This window comes from Rhineura floridana, chromosome 10, assembly GCF_030035675.1.
Source record: "Rhineura floridana isolate rRhiFlo1 chromosome 10, rRhiFlo1.hap2, whole genome shotgun sequence".
NCBI lineage: Eukaryota > Metazoa > Chordata > Lepidosauria > Squamata > Rhineuridae > Rhineura > Rhineura floridana.
Genome location: NC_084489.1, coordinates 55,034,119 through 55,052,053, shown reverse-complemented (window position 1 = coordinate 55,052,053; position 17,935 = coordinate 55,034,119). Strand labels below are relative to the sequence as shown.

Sequence of the window (17,935 nt, the reverse complement as noted above, 5' to 3'; positions counted from 1 at the left end):
GATTTCAAGCATGATGAAAATTGTTATTTGCTCTATTTAAAACCAGCCTTTTATAATTGCTCAATGGGGCTGCTTGCTTATGGATATAAAAATGACATCATTCTCCATGAACACCCTGAGAGCAATCTCAGTGATTGGCCAGAAGGGCTTCTGAATAAGTAATCATATTCTAAATTATATTCTATAGATTTTCTTCCCAATGCGATTGGGCTCTACCCCACGAAGGAGAGCTCAACAGTGAACATTTCCCACAATCAGCACATTATTCTGGCCAGAAATCTCTCCTCTTATTCTATCCTAGCCATGTTGTATCATACTCCTCAACCACCCTCAGGGTAATTTCAAGATTTTCCCCAGAGATAACAGTTTGAGATTCATTGTTACTGCTTCCTGGCCATATGACTTTTATCTGAATCAGATTCTCCATAGCAAGAGAACTGTGTTTCATTTCCACCATAATCTAATTAAATGAGCAAGTGCGTTCACCAATAAAAATAAATAGTGAAAACATATGGATATTAGTTTAGAATGACATTACATTGAACTTATTTGGTCCAACACATCTGTGGGAGACTCTCTTATCTCACTATAGAAGAAAGATGTTTATATAGTAGTCATCTTAAATGCATTAACATCCCCCCTTTTTGGTTCAATATAGTTGCCAGTTTGTTACAGTCACTCTTAAACACAGTCCATTATATTCTTCCAGGCCCACTCACTTCAGTGGAACTATTCCAAAATATTGCAGGCCTCATAGCCTGGCCCTATGCTCTGTTGTGGTGTCAGCTGAGTAGAGCAACAGACGCAAAAGTTCTAGTACTAGTGCAAAGGCAGAGTTGCCACACAACACCCTGTCAACCCCATCTCCTAAGCATTCACCATCTTCTGAACTGCCTCCAAGCCTGCCTCCTGTCATAGATGTGTCTGTGGAATGGCATGAGGCTCAGAGGTGGAGCCCGGGAGTAAACTGGCTGAGGCTTCTTTGCCTCCATTGCCAAGGGTGTGCCACCACTCTCCAGCCTACTCGTAGGAGTTGCTTGTCCAGTCCCAGTCCGAGAGACAATTCCCATGCAAGTAGTGTGCCCCCAATCCTACTGTCCTTGGGGCATGTAAGATGGTCACTTTGTGGTCTGATCTATGTAGCCCTCATGTGTTACATTTTGCTGAAAGGTAACAGAGAAAAACATGTCAGTGATCCCAAGGGCTACAATTCCTAGCACCCTTATCAGACTACAGTTCCCAGGATTCTTTGGGTGTTGTGTGATTTGAATGTGCTTTAAAGATATGTATACACAGTTCTATCTCTTCTGCAAGTCTCTTTGAGGCTTTATTTGGCTGTGGGATGCAATGAATACATCTCATGTGTGAACTAAGCTACACTAAGGCTGCAGTCCTAACCCCATGTACTGGGGAGTAGCCCCAACGAATTCAATAGGACTTACTTCTGAGTAGACATGGTGGGACAAGAACTGCAGTGTAATTTTTAATTGTTTATACCAACCCAAAGTTAATTTACAAAAGTAAGGGACTAACAAAACCAACATGACAACAGGTAATGGAGAGATGGAGCACATGGGAGGGGGAGAAAGGAATGGATAGATCCCTGTCTCATGCAGTTAAAGGTGATAGCAACACCAACACTTGGCAAGTCCCCAAGTGGATCAGGCATAAGTATCCATATGGACAATGATAAATAAACTGATATCTTCTGGATGATTTTGTCCAGTGATATGCCACAATGCAGTAGATAGATAAATTGCTGGTCCTCGACCGTAATAAATTCTATATATATATATAGTAGATGGATAAGGAGTGCTTATTGGTTGCTTTGTTTTGGGTGGAATATTAGAATTCATTTGATCCTTGCGGCTATTCTGCAATATTCAAGGATGTATATATTTATGGCCTATATTATTTATTTATTTATTTATTTATTTATTTATTTATTTATTAAATTTCTACACCGCTCCATAGTCGAAGCTCTCTGGGCAGTTTACAACATAAAAATCAATATACAATATATATATACAATTCATATTTGGTACAATTAAAAGGAAAAACAATACATCACATTTGAAATAAACATAAGTAAACAATAAATCTCAATAATATACAACAATATATTCCAATTGTATAGATCTTGTATAGGATTGTATAGAGATTGCCCCTCCCCAAATTTTGCTGCCTGAGCCAGAACAGCAAATGCCACCTCTCCATCCCAAGTCAAGGTACTTAGCACCCAAGATAAGTCGAGTTATTTTGGCACTGAAGACAGAAACTTTCATAAGCAACTTTCCTTGGAAGTAAACAAATACAACAATAAAAAAACAATTTTGCAGCCTCTTCATTACACCCCAAATCAGCTGCTGGCCTCACTCTTCCTAATGGTGGGGCTAGCCTGACACCCTGGTAGGGATGGTGGAGAAATCCAATTCAGTTAACATTTAAAGGCAAACTTACCTAATTACCACTTTTCAAAACAAGATGCAAACTGAAACAGAACTGTCCTTTGAAATTCACACTTTGAATTTTGCAGTGCAATTTTCCAGTCAAGTAGTGTGTACAAAACTGCTAGTGTAAAGTGTGCATATAAATCCATATGTTAGTGAAAATCACATAAAATGCATTATATTAGGGGGAATTGCTTTGCAAAAATATATATATTTGGCAAACTTGCATACCAAAATGTTCATATTAGGAGACATTTGCACTAAAATGATGAATTTTCATGAGGTTATTAAAATAAAATCACCGCAAATGTGAGGAAATGGATTTAAGACTGGGAAAAATACTGGAAATGGGTAGTGTGTGCTTTGTTGAATGGTAGACATCTAAATTTGCAGCACTAGAAAGTCAAAATACTCCCTCAATTCACCAGTGAATGGACAACCAGCCTGCAACCTTCCCCACTCCCCCCAAACATTAGCTGCCCTTTTAACAGCTTCGAGATGACAGGCAGATATTTAGTATGGAGATATTTTTCTCTGCTTGGAAACATTGCACCAGTTGACTTGCTGCCCATCACGTAGCTGTTTAATAGCAATGAAATTGTGCCAGAACAAGTTGGCAACCCTGTTGATATATGGTAGGGGTGAAACCTGTGTTAATAGTAACAGGGAAAAATATACTTGCTGGGAGGTTAGAGAAGGCAACTTATTAAATACGCAAAATTCCTGTTAAAGTACAACTGTCTGCACGCAGTGCATACATTCTTGCCAGTTAAAAATAGTTAACAGGCATAGAGTGAGGGCATGCAGAGAGAGAAAATATGCCCAACTGAGTAGATTAGTTTATATATTTTAATCCTTCTTAAAACAGGTTTATCTTCCAAAAGAGTCACTCATTCCTTCTTCTTTCCCATGATTTAGCAACCAGAGAGCCTACGCCCCACTGTGCTTAGAAGGGGGCTCTCATTTTTATTTCTAACATTTTTATTTCTAACAAGTCTTCCAGCAGATTTGGAACATTATTCAAGTATAATTTGTATTTGAACTTTATCGTCTTTGATAATGAACACATCTGGGATGAAATTTCCAGTCTTGAGAAGCAGGGAAGAGAGCCTTCAAGATCTTTTAAGTGTAGAGGAAGGCAGATTTGTAGCCTATAGCATCTGAGAAAAAGTCTGTTGATCAGCAGCACTTGGTGAGCACGACAGTGAATATCTGGCTGTTCCAGTGCATGTCCAAGATGTCCCATCTTTTTCAACTGGGGTAAGTGGGTGGGGAAGCTTTGCATATAAAAAGGATGTCCAAAGTGCAGGTGGTGTTAAAGCTAATGTTGAACACCTTGCATTTGGGGGAGAATGATGTGTTCACTGGAACAAGAGAGAGAGAGAGAGAGAGAGAGAGAGAGAGAGAGAGCAAACTACTGGCCAGCCAGAGCTGGTTTCAGATTTTGGATGGCTTTTGAGCAAGACCCCCTCCATGCGTTCCCCTTTCTTGGTGAATTTACCTTTTCACTGACATTATCACCAACTGCTGCTACTCCTCTTCTCCATCATTTCCACCTGCGTGCTTGCCAGTCAGATGCCGAGGAAATGAACAAGCAGCACTGGCATCTACTGTTCCTTCTCCTCAACACCACTGTAGGGTGGGCCACAGCAAGAGGTCAGCAAATAAGTAACCAGTTGTAATGGTGAACAAAATGAGTGGGTCCAGGATGCTCTTGTCAGGGGCCCCTCTGCTGGTAAGCAGGCCCTTGGCAGATGCCCAACCATACACTAATCCTGAGAACAGGGCATGTATGTTTAAAAATGTGGAATCACCAGTTGAGGGCACACAAAAAAGAAGGGAGGATATAAACACCTGTGAAATGCCTCCTAAAGCATGATACCAGAGACTGCTAACCTCTTGGTCTAGATGAGCAGCTTTTTGCTCACCTAGACCTGAAGGTCATCATTTTTAATATTGGAGCATATTTGCCTTAAACTTCTGACAGGTGAGGTTCAGGGTTACATGGGCCAGAAGTTGCTCACCTAAGCTTTGAACCTGAGTTGTACAATGTGGGGAGAAGGATATTTTTACCTTCTCCTCCTAAACTGTGTGGGACAGTTGGGGTGGTACACTGAGTTTAATGGTACACACCTCATGGTACACCTTCCCTGATCTAAGTTTTACCTAATTCCAGGACACAAGCTGTTCTGCTCCCTTGGCAGAGAGTCCTTGAAAGGATGATTTCTGTGCCTCATGGCATCCATTCCTGTCCAGACTCCAGGATACTACCAGCTGCTAGGGACTCAAGCAGGTCAATTTACATGCACACATTATTAAAAAAAATTACATGTGCACAAAGGTCCATTGCCCCCTCAGCTGGTGTTCAGTTGTCTACAATATTTTGTGGATCCTGGATGGCAATAAGTATGCTCAGTTCTTATCAGGCTGTCTGGCTTTTTCTCCCTTTTAAATTTCCAAACAAATATTTTTCTGAATGCTTGGGGAGTCCCTCAGTATGCAGAAATTGGTACCTTATCTATGGGTAGTCCTCTTTGACTGCCCAGCTGATAGCTACGGGATTACCAAGTTTGGTAATAGAAGGAATGAGTCAGGGAGTTCCAAGCAAAAGTCTGTGGATGGCCCTAATTTGCTTTGCAGCTGATTGGCATGGGAACACCAAGTTCACTATTAAAAAGAATGGTGATGATTTCTGTAGCTTGCATGCAATCCTATTGTATTGCATGTTTACTTAGAAATATCTCACTGTGTTCAATAGGGCATCCTCCATAGTAAGTACACATAATTGAACAACGTGAAGAGAATCACTAATGTGTCCTCCTCAGGTGTGATACAATGTCTATTGAATTATATGATAGTTTCTTCACATTTTGAGGCTATCTTGAACTTAACATAAAAATAAACAGAGATTTTGATGGGAAGTACACCCCAAATAAAAGACTCCAGTACAAAAATATCTAATATTCATCATTCTTTCACCAGTAACCCAGTTGGACAATCTTCATCAATGTAATTAGTGGCTTTTCATCCTTATTTTATTTCAATTATGCTTGCTTTAATCATGCTTATTTTAGAGCTGAAAGAATAAGGAAACAATTCTTATCCCTGTATAAGTATTATGGCTTGATTTTTGTAGCCATTGGCAAAGACATAATTGAAATCAGTGGGGCAGTGCTGGGGCTTAGTAGAACATCGTTCATGCTGTTATTCTGTATAAATCTGTCTTGAAACAAATTTCCTCTTCTGGCAGTTGAACTGTTTACTCTTCCCTCAGGAGGGAGAATGTCTTTCCTTGGCCTCTAGGTTGGATCTTTGCCAGGCTAATAGATGTGTTTAAATGGTGATAAAAAAATTCCCTGTTTGGAGAATTTTAACTGAGGGAATCGTATCCTGAGGGAATTTTGACTGAGAAAATCATATTCATCTGTATCAAGGTATACAGATCTTCAAAATGATTAGCACACTGTGATTTGATCCAAGAGGATGTGGTAATTCAACAACCCATTCAGCAGGGATTTATGTTTGGAGCCTAAATGGAAATAAGTGGGCAATGCCATTTACTTCAAAGCATTTAAAAAATGCATGGACTACTTATTGACAGAACTACATACTGAAATAATTTACCCATAGAACAATAATAATGGAGGCAGCAGTGGAGCTTTGCCTTGTTCAACACATGCCTCTCCTTTGATCGAATAAAAAAATTTGGGTGGCTTCAGATATTGAAGGGAAAAATAAAGAAGACTCCAATGCAGCAATGAGATGAAAAAATATCTAAAGTGCAGCAGATTTCCCTCAATGGGGCATGACCCATGCCTTCTCAGTAGTAGCACCTCAGCTGAGGAGGTCCCTCCCTGTAGAGATTTGGTTAATCTCTATATTATTGTTGTTTATGTGACAACTTAAAATGCATTTATTTCGGTTAGCCTTTGGCACATAGAATGACTTTACTGTGTTTTATCCCTGCCTGTTCTATCTCATGGTCTATTTTACTATTGTTTTTAACTATGTATTTTTATTACTGTTGTTAGCTGCTGGTGGCTCTGTAAGAGTAAGGGTGGGGTATAACTAATATGAATTTTCTTAGCCAAAAATATTTTTCTTCATCAGATGTACTGCAAAAATAAGGACACAATGTGTGTTTTCTGTGTGCTCTGTGACAAATTGATTTCTGACTTCAGACATTACCATTTCTCCAAACGTGAGCATATGTGAATGTGAAGAAATAAATCTACAATGTACATTTGGGGGGGAAATGCACATTTGATATCCATGTGTTCAACTTTCCAGCTTGCAGCATCCATGTGTGAAAGTCAGGGCCGGCTCCAGGCATGTGCGGGCCCTTGGGCATCAGCTTGCCCTGGCCCCTCGGTGGGCAGGTGGGTGTGCACGCGTGCACATATGCACATGCGTGTGGCCCCCCGAGCACCCCCCACATGGCCCCCCTACCTGTCTAGTCTTTACCGTTGCCCTTAATGAAGATGGCGGCCGCGGTTTCCCTAAGGGGAATGAAGCCTCCACCACCATCTTTGTTGATGGCACATGTGTGTGCTATGCATGCACATCTCTGCCATCAACTAAGATGGTAGCAGCGGCTTCAGTACCTTAGGGAAGCTGCAGCCGCCATCTTCATTAAGGGCAATGCTAAAAAGCTGACTGACAGGTAAGTGGGGGGCGTGGGGGGCAGATTGTGGAAGGGGAGTGGAGGGCCCCTCAGGGGCCCCTCAGGGGCCCCTCAGGGGCTCCTGTAGCTCCAGGGCCCTCGGGCCAGGGCCCAACCTGGCCGCCCTTTAGAACTGGCCCTGGTGAAAGTAAGCATCAGCTCTCATTTTGCTCCCTCTAATATTGATGGGCATGTTTCACCACATCTAAATATACTCATGTTAGGAAAATTGTGTTTTTAAAAACCATCCTTAGTGGTTTTGCCCCTATTTAGTTTGTAGTACTTTTGCTAACTTGACCTGAATTAGTAAAACATGGCTATGGTTTTAGCACTGTAGATGCCTGTATACAATATTAGCTGATACCCTGACTTTAAATAAATTGCATTTGCTTCCACTGAAATCAATGTAATTCAGGATAATTCACATGACTATTTAATGTTCAGTCTGCTTCTCCATTCATTTGGAGTAGATTGGGGCCTACAATGGAAAAGTAAATGTGGGAAGTCTTTGCTTACATGTGTTGCCATCTGGATAAATGGCTTCAAAAACTAATGGCTTGTTTTTAATATAGTCAGCTAACAATTTCTCCAGGAACATTTTTTCAAATATAGAAATCTTCCAACTTTAGAAATATTGGTCTAATTCTATACTTAAGGGTGATAAAAGATATAGGCTGAGAGAAATGTAGGGGTCGTGTGTGTGTGTGTGTGTGTGTGTGTGTGTTTAAACAACCAAATATTTGCTTAAGAAATTAAAATTACTTTACTTTCAAGAAACAGAATTGGCCCACTTTTTCTCCTGTTGTTTAGAACAAAGTCACTTAAAATAAAGAAGCAAAATAGTTTATGAAATATGTTCACAAACATTAATTGCAATTCCAGCTCCTGTATAGCAGCAGCAGTAGTAGTAGTTAATAACAATAATAGTGATAATAATAATAATAATAAAGTGGTGTAATAATCAGTGGCCGGTTTCAAGAGCTGTATCTGGGTCCAGGTAAGGTCATAGACATTAGCTGAAATTTTGTTTTGAATGGAAGCAAAGCATTCAACTACTAAAGGTAAAGAGAACAGGGGTAGCCATATTTATAGCATTTTCCCCGCTGCTCGCAGAGAAATAAGCTCCAAAGGGAAATGGTCTCCCACCTCTGCAGCTAGAAGGGAAGAGAGTGGTGAAGTGTGAGGGGAAGGCAGCAAGGCAGAGAAAATATCAAGGACAAGATGATGTTGGCACAGGATGAATCTTTTGAAGCACAAATCTTACTTATACACATTGGTTCAATAAAAGTCATAGTTGGGTCATTTATCTGATTCTGCAGAACAGGAGAAATTTGCCTATGTTCTTACTATCCATACAAGACACTGGCATTTCTCTTTGTTACCTGTAATATCCATCACAGCTGTTAAAACTATTTTGTATCCAAAGTTCTTATTCACTAATATGGAAGATGATAAACTGAAACACTCTTCAGGACTGTATAAATCACCCAGCTGCAACCATACTGAACTGATATGTATAAGCGGTGCCAGGATGGAACCCTGCCTGGGTTGAGTTTCATGATGGCAAAAAGGCAGAATACAAATGAGCTCAATAAAACTATAAGGTTTCTCTCTTTTGATTCAAGTTGTGCCAGCCATTTTTACAACCTGTGCTTTGCCTTGTTCATCATCTTTTCCCTTACATTGATTAGCATCACAATCGTATGCAGTGTATTCAGAAGAATATCCCACTGAAGCCGCAATCCAACGCTAACTTCAGTTTGCATTTTTTTTAAAAAAGGCCACATGAAAATTCGTTAGCATGTTTGTGCAAATTTCTCCTACTATTTTATATGAAATTTTACCTAATATACACAGTTTTGTAAACCACTTTTCCCTAATATAATACATTTTTGTCTGTTATTTTCACTAATGTATGCATTTATGTGCACACTTTACCATAGTATATGCACTTTTGTACACATTACTTGGCCGGATAACTGCATTGCAAAATTCAAAGAAGTGCAAACTTTGAAGGCTAGCTGTGTTTTGGTTCACACATTGTTTCAGAAAATGCAAATATGGTAAGTTGCCTTTAAATGAGAACGGAATAAAATTGCTCCCCCATCCCTTCTTGTCAGTTAATCCCACTGCATTCCATTGAGTTTACTTCTCAGCAAACATCCATAGAATTGGACTGTAAGTTTAATGGTCTTATTCCATCTCCAACCCAACCCATCCTGTGCTAAATATGTGGGCAGAGCTCCAGCTACTATAGCCAGGACTCTGAACTGTAGCCCTAGACTTTGTATTCAGGTATCCTTTTGTTGTTGTTGCTTAGGCAAAACAAGCTGAGCTGTTAAGAAAGAAACTGCTCACAAACCTATACTGTTTATACCTTTAGTAATATATCTACTGCTAGTAGCAAAATAATAATATTGGAACTAGCCCTGATCTTGAACTGCAAGTGTTTGTTTGTTTGTTTTTAATATTCTAGCATTCAAGGAAACAAAAGGTAACAAAGTAAAATTTCATCTGTACTCTGAAAGGGAAAATCTAAACTGGTTGAGGAATGAATGACAGGGACATGTTAAGGAAGGTGGCAGCTTAATAACTGTCCTGCAGTTTTATCAATATGGCTAAACTAGAATGGAAGAATCATATGGGCACAATTTATAGACGGAAAGCAAAGGATCTTAGTCACTTCAAGGCCACTTTTTTTTATTGCTGCTCCTAAGACTTCAGTAGCACCCAGATGTAGAGGAATGAAGTAGAAGCTTTTCCCACCACTATTTCCATGCCAGGAAAAACCTGCTAAATGTTGCCATACAAGCTAGTATTTAAGGCACAGGAGCATGGAAATATTGGAAGCTGCCTTATACTGAATCAGACCACTGGTCCATCTCCTTCAGTATCGTCTACACTGACAGGCAGTGGCTGTCCAGGGTTTTAGGCAGGAGTCTTTCCCAGCCCCACCTGGAGATGCTGAAGATTGAGCCTGGGACCTTCCACATGCAAAGCAGATGCTCTGCTACCGAGATATGAGTCGACTTATCAAGAAAGCTAAATGGGTATGTGGAAAAGGGTAAGTTCCATATAATTGTGGAACAGGGAGAGGAAGTTTAAGCAGTTGGGACAAAGTTTGGGCCCTCTTGTAACTATCCTATGCTGAATTTGACAGACTGTGAAACTTGTCACAGTGTATAGCAGTGTCCCAGAAAAGTAAAGCTACTATCAAGCCAAAGAGTTAACTCTTGGGATGCATAGGGAATTGCATCCCATTGCATGACCACTGGAAAAACGACATGTGTCACCAAAGAATATCCTTTTCTTCCGTCTGTATAACATTCAGCTACTTTAAGCAGATTTTAAGCAGGTATCATTTATATGTAGCACAGCCTCTGTTCTAATCCCTGTGTATTAGTAAAGTTTACTGCTGTTCACTTGGTACTGCTGTTTGCACAGCTGGAAATGTTGGATACAATGACTTCATCCCTCCGACAATGAGCTTAAACCTACAACCCAGCAGTGTTTGTCTTGTTTACACCTAGCACCATGTTGCATTGTTCACATAAGCGTGACTTGTTTTAATGATGTCAGTGTAAAACCACAGGTGCCTAAATGCCAATAAAGCTTGACCCACTGTTAAACCAAAAAGTCATCATTCAGAATGGATAATGTTAAGCTTTTGAAAAAGAACTCGAGCACGGTACTCCTGTACAAAATAGTTAATGACACATAACATTAAAATATCTATATTCCCACATCTGAAAGAACGACAGATTCGGTTTGGTGAAAAGCATGCTTGTATTGACATAATAAATAGGAAACTTGGACTTGAACATGCTGGTATTTTCTTGAACCACAATGGAAAACTTAAAATATTCTATAGATTAAAAAATATAACTCAGTTGCTAGTTTAAATCATATACAGTAGGGCTAAACACCAGATATGGCCGAGTCCTGAGTCCTGACTTGATTCGAGCTAGTTTGGGGGGATCTGGGCATTGGTAAAGTTCAGTCAGGCAGAGGCATCGATCCTGCAGGGTGCTCCTTCACAAGTGTGCCTTCCTTGCAATGAAGCCCCTTGCAAAGCACCACCTTGCAGAATTGAACTCCCCAGCTCTTAGCTGGGGTAGGGGTAGGAAATGCACCATCTCCTTTCCCCACCCCCTCCCAGCCATTTGTTTAAAAAGGGTTTTGATTTTTAAAAAACTAATTAAACATTAGTCCTGCCCCCGAACTAATTTGGGGTGGAATCCAGTGAAGAGTGGGTGGTCCCTGGGTCAGCGTTGGGTGGGGCAGACTAATTCAGAGGGTGGATTGGGGCCACAGGTTGGACTGGGTGAGCTGTGCATAGCCTTAACATTCAGCATCATCTGACCCCTATGTTGCCTGCTGATGAGTGCAGTTCTGAGTATGGCTGTATTTTAAGACACATCCCTAAATATGAACACTCCTTGCCTTGAGCAACATAAGAGGCGGTTACACTAAAAGCCCAGTTCTATGAATCAGTGTTTAGTTTAGCACCCTAATTAATTCTGGGACTGAAATAGAAAATTATATTCCCAGTAAGAATGGCTGGAGCATGTAGACCAGGAGTGAGGAACCTGTGGCCTTCCAGCTGTGGTTGGACTACAACTCCCATAATCCCTGAACATGGTGGTTGGGGCTGATGGTAGTTAGAGTCAAACAACATCTGGAGGGCCACCAGTTCCTCACTCTGGCCCTAATCTAGGCTGTGTCCTGCTTGCCAGAAGGTACTCATCCTAACTTGATACATTCATTCCTAGCCAGCCAACATTCATGCTGGTCTCCACAAATGTAATTCATAGGAAGATACTTTATACCACATCAGAATATTTGTCTGTTTAGATAAGATTCTATATATTCTGAATGGCAGTGGCTTTCCAAAGTCTCAGGCAAAGGATTTTCATATCACCTGTTACAATATCCTTTTAAATGGATACACAGTACTTGAGATTGAACCTGGGGCCTTTGACATTACCACTGAGCTGAAGCCTGTTCCCAGTTCATATGATCCAGAAACACCCATGGTATGTAGCACAGGTGGAGGACACTCTGCTGTCTCCTAACTCCTAACTTTACACTGCTGATTCTTGACAAAGGATGTGGCAATTCAGCAGCACAGGATGGAACAGCATTGACTGGTTCTGAATGGCAGTGGATGTGGGGTGCTGGCATGAGATCACTGTTGGTGTCCTTCCATTGATAAATGGGACCCTAGGATCTGTGGGCAAAGGTTATAGGTATTTTAAACTTGGATTCCCTTTAAAGCTAGATATGTTCTGATGTCCTCAAATGTAAACAAAAGACTGTTTATCACAGCTGGCCATGGGCATGGTTCACATTCAAAATACAGCTGGGCATGTAGCAAAGTAGTCATCTAATTCCACCATCATGTGACCAGACAGTCAATTTTTCAGCACAGCATTATTTTTTAAAATCATCCCTCTGCATGCCCCTACCTCCCCCACAAATCTGTCTACGCAATTTATTCCACATTACTAAAAAAGGTTCAAACAAGTGCTCTGTGATGGTATGTATAGAAAATTGCCTTATCCAAATGGTGAGCCACCGCATCTGAATACTTCTTCAGGTTCTAACAGCTGTACAGATGTTCACCAGCCCTTGGTTCATTCTCAACAATTCTCCAGTCATCTTTCTATTCAAATTTGACATGGGAGATCTGTGTTCAATTATTATTATTATTATTAATTATTATTATTATTAATTATTATTATTAATTAATTATTATAATTATTAATTAATTAATTAATTAATAATTAAAATTGTGTTTTTAAATTGTTTTTGTGTGTGTGTGTTTTAAAATTGCATATTGTTTTTAATTGCTGTAAACCGCCCAGAGAGCTTCGGCTATGGGGCGGTATAGAAATGTAATAAAGGTAAAAGGTATATTATGAACTATTCATGTCCATTCCAGAGACTGATGGTAGTGATAATAAAGTAAAAATATTTATATACTCTGTTAAATTCAATTAGGACGTCATGAAATAATGGACACAAAAACTGCCAATTCTCTGCCGCTTTAGTCCAGGTTCCAACATTCAATCCAAAATGATTAGATTAAAAGAGGTTGAGGTATCTGGGCATTCAATGTATGCATGGATATCAGCTTGATTGCTCCAGCGATAACATGAAGCTGATGGTTTGTAACAATTCCACAGAAAAGCACTATGTTTCAGGAGGTATAAGGTGATATGAAAATTCTGTTTTGCAGTTATGAGGGTTTATTCACACATGCAGATCACCATTTGATGACCAAGTGATGAATATGTAATGGGCCAGCCCAAATACAGGCTTAAAATGTGTATAAATTATTGCTGAAATAGCTTCCATTTACTTCCATTTGCTTATATTTGATTATGATTGCTTAGTTTATAGCTAAGTTGCAAAGAGTAGAATAATTTTAAAAGTGGGCTTCTTGTAATGTTTTATTATGAGGCAAAGGACAAAGTGATAAGGAAGTCTAGGCAGTCAGCCAATACTCTGGGTGTATCAACAAGGACGTCCCTTATATGGTAAAGTGAAGCCAACTAGTTGTTGATATAAATCACACTAGGCAAAAAGGTGACATGAAGAGGCACAGTGAAAGGGCAGCAACTGATAAGGCCATAGGAACATGCTCCCTCTTTGATATCAAGTGTATAAAAGGCCAAGTTTTATAGTACTCGTTATCCTCTGCTCTGACTGGAGTGAGGGTCAAAGAGAATGCAGGAGAACCATTCATTTATTCCATCCATGACATCTGATGGGTGATGTATTATAACATGTATTTCCATGTACTTTGTAACTTTGGCTCTGTAATATGACTTAAACTCAGGCTTTCATCTATTGTAACCTATTTTAGCTAAGATGTGTTTTCAAATTCTTATACTTTGATGTTAAATGGATATCTAGCAACTTCTTTCTTGCTGATATGTATTTCTATTTTTCTGTTTCTGCAATGTTGGCTAAGGCCACCTAGAATACAATTTATTAGTTGTAGTGTGCAAGGTATGAATAAATAGCTTATATCATAAAGATTATTCTGCTGTCTGATGTCTGACTCCCAAACAGAAAATTTCTGGTACCTCCCAAGACTCAAGAATTTTGAGTGGGGTCTCCTCTATCTCCTGCCTACATTGACGACTGCTGTTGATAACCCATGAGCTGAGGTGAACTAACGTTTGACTTATAAGGACTCTAAGTAGACACAGAGGAAGGGAGAAAGCAAGAACCCTTGACCCTATGCATTCATGAGAAGGGGGCTGGCCTTGCCGGTATCAAATACAAATGTGTGAATCACCCCTCAGAACTGGATGAGTCACTCTGGAGTTCCATAATTGTCTGAGGGCAGACAGTGGAAATGATGGTCATAACAATGATGGGGCTCTACTGTGTGATAAAAACAATTGTTTTCTCTAGTTTTTGGAGACTAGGTTATGTTTAGACTGATTTGAGATTTAAGCCTGTTTTGTGATATTTTGTGGTGTTATTGATACTGTTGAAGTTTTATGATGATGGTAATAATGATGATGATGTTCTGAATAGTTTTTATGATATTGTATTATTCTTGCAATGGAAGCTTCTCTGAGGTCACTTGGTGATGAAAAGCAGCATACAAATATACTAAATAAAATAATAAAATAAATAATATGCCCTGATTTGGCTCATAGATACCAGCCACCATCTCAGAACTTGATTCTGTTGAGCAAGAGGAAGCAAGCAAAACTATTCTTGTTTAAACTGGACCTTGGACAAGGTTCCATTATTATTAAATAGTTGTTAGCCCATGCTTTTAGCTATGTTACACAATTCTACAAATGTTGTGCTTTATTCTCAGCTCCCAAACAGGTTCCAGTTAATCAAAATATAGTATTTCTTCTCTGGTATACTATCTACTATATATTTTGAAAAGTTTTTTGTCTGTTCACTATACGTTTGGACACCTCTTAAGATATTGTATCCCAATCTTGCCGGATGATCAAAGAGCAGATTTTCATCTCTGAACATTTCAAAACTGCACTGATGTTAACCAAACTTTGCATGATCAAGCAGAGGTTTTTGCCTATGTTTGGATATAATTGGACACCATTTTTACTCAACCTGATGGAGTAAACCTTTCAAAACTGCACTGATTTTATCCACTGATTCCAAAACTGCACTGACTTTTTGGTCTATTAGAATTCCTGAGTGGTGTCAGCTACAAACCTGTTATTAATTTATAGGGAGCTCAAGCCATCCAGTTCATTATTTCCCCTTATTTTCTCATTGACAAACAACATTCCATGGCTCTTGAAGCCACTGAGCATACTATGTTCTTATTGGGTTATTTGGGGATTGTAGTGTCTCCTTCGATTTTTGAAAACGTTTTATACTTCTGTATACCTCAGAGTTCACCTGAACATGCTGATAGCTTACCTTGTTTCTCAGTGGTCCCTCTTTGCCTTCAGTCCTGTTGGCACTCAACCACCCGAGTTCACTAATAGAGGAAAAGACAGTAAATTTTTAAAATAAAAATTCAAGAGATCTTACCAGTCTATAGAGTATACGGGGGATCTTACATCCAAGTCAAAACACCTTTTTTTTAAATCAAAAAGTAGCATGTTAAATTGTGACTAGAAGACAATGGGAAGCAAGTCACTGTAAATGCTGGAGAAAAAAATTTAACACATCCTTCTCAAACACACCAGTCACAAGACAGAGCAATTGAAATTTCTACATCTAGGGTAGCAACAAACTGCATTTTACAGTAGTCTAGCTTCAGGGTATCTATCTGTGTGGAGATAGTGTCTGGCTAGTCCTTTGAAACCCTCAGAGCTCAGAAGATATTCCCACTTTAATGCTTGTTGCAAAATACTGGTAACCTATCAAGCACATATAAAAATGGTCCTGTTCTCTGTATTCCAGCTGATTCCACTCAAGAATTTGATAGAGTTTGCTTCTTATGAGTCAGAGATGTGCATCCCAAGGGCAACAGCAACAGCCCCTTTTGTGGTCATTTCCATACATTCACATATCATGGGGAGGGAAAACAATTGTGTTCCAGGATTAGTTCTAATAAGTAAAATTCCTTTATTCTGCATTTTAACTGCATATGGAGGATGTCATATGGTTTTTGGCATGCCTGCAATTAAATGCAAAGCGCTCTCAATCTTTTAATGCTCCATAGCTGTGGAAGAGGCATAAGAAAATGGTCTGTGGGGATCCTATATTCCTATTTGAATTTTTTATTTTATTTTCAGGCCTGGTCAGGCTTTATGACTAGTGCATTTTGGAGACTGCAGCATTCAAGCAATGTGCTTTATAATGATTTATCTTTATGCTATTTATCTCACTTTTCCAGTTGCGGTACATTTATCCTCACACAGGCAGCAGCATGACAGGAGAGGAACGAAAATCTCAAAAGAGATTCTGCCAAACTAGGGAATAAGCAGTCTCTCTTTCCCCGCCTACCCCCCCTCACTTGAATGACTTTTTAAAGAAAAAGCATAGAAATATTAGCATTCCAATGCAAATTAGACTATTCATGGCTTTCAGTGCTAAACTGGATCAGTTTTTCTGTTGGGGAGAACCATATGTGGAGAAACTCGGGGACTAAATGTTCACCTTTGTTCTTCCTTTGCAACACTAACCCTTGAATTTCTACATTACATTCCTTTAAAACACCCAAATAATATGTTTGCTGATTTCTTGCTTTACAGCGCAACCATAATCATATATATTCAGAAATAAGTTCTATTGCTTTACCTTTTTGCAGCCACTGCCTTCTGTGCAATGCAACAGGTTTTCTCATGAGGAACAAACTATGATTGCTGGCTTGGGACCACTTGACTTGTTATATCTTTGAGCTGTACACCTAAAAAATTAGGTTGCAATTCTTACCCCACTTACCTGAGAGTAAGTCCTGTTGAATTCAATAGGACTTACTCCTGAGTAGGCACAGATAGGCTTGCACTGGCTCTAGGGGTGGCTCTGCCTCCCCAGCATGTTTACTGGTGGAACACAAGAGGTGTGTGGAACAGTCCTCACTGTTGCCCTAATCACATTCTTTTTTGAGTATTTTTATATAACTGAAAACAAAGGATTCATTCAGCAGATGTCTGGAGAGCAACTTTGAACATGATTAGGGCTGTAGTGATCTGTCAGTTTCGGTTCTCTCAATTTCTCATCTTAAATTTGGTTCTCCACATTTCTGCAGCGAATTACTAATATATTTAAAAGTAGGGGCTCCACCGCTGCATGCTTCGCTCAAAAACACACCTTTCCCCCCACAGGTTGCCAACACCCCCCACAAGTCACCAACACTCTCCCACCCCCCATGGGTCACCAACTCCCCCACAGCTGACACACACCAGGCACCCCCAAACACACACACACACATACATACATGGACTCTCTCTCTCTCTTGCATATGTGCACACACACACACACACAAAGACATTTCCCCTCACCACCCCCACTCCCTCCCCCTCACCGCCACTATCACCCTCACCACTGTCACCCCCCCAGGCACCAGCACACCCCACCCCAACCCGCCTGCCTTGGCTGTTGGGCCACTGATGCCACTCGCCTCCTGCCCACACAGTCCCAGGCTGCATTTCTCCCACTGCCACCTCTGCCAGCTAGGCCTGCATGGTCGCTGCAGGCCTCCACCAATGCACAGCTGTGATGTCCCTGTATTTTAATATCTGTAAATATGGTAAGTGCGGGTTTATTAAGCGATATATGGTAAGTGACTGAGTGAGAGGGGGGAGTACATGGGCTAGAATGCTGGAGAATGCTGTATGATGATTGGTTGAGTGTTTGAATGGCTGAA

General features: G+C 40.0%; 1 long non-coding RNA gene across 2 annotated transcripts; it reads right to left on the bottom strand.

Annotated features, from left to right (window-relative positions):
* Positions 1–253: 253 nt before the first annotated feature.
* On the bottom strand, positions 254–16,910 carry LOC133365221 (uncharacterized). Of its 2 annotated transcripts, none has more exons than XR_009758130.1 (3): positions 16,867–16,910; positions 15,538–15,598; positions 254–1,163 (listed from the first exon to the last, which is right to left on the bottom strand). It is a non-coding gene; the product is annotated as an uncharacterized LOC133365221 (long non-coding RNA). The 2 variants fall into 2 exon arrangements; XR_009758129.1 differs by lacking the exon at positions 16,867–16,910 and adding an exon at positions 15,868–15,954.
* Between the last annotated feature and the right edge of the window lie 1,025 nt (positions 16,911–17,935).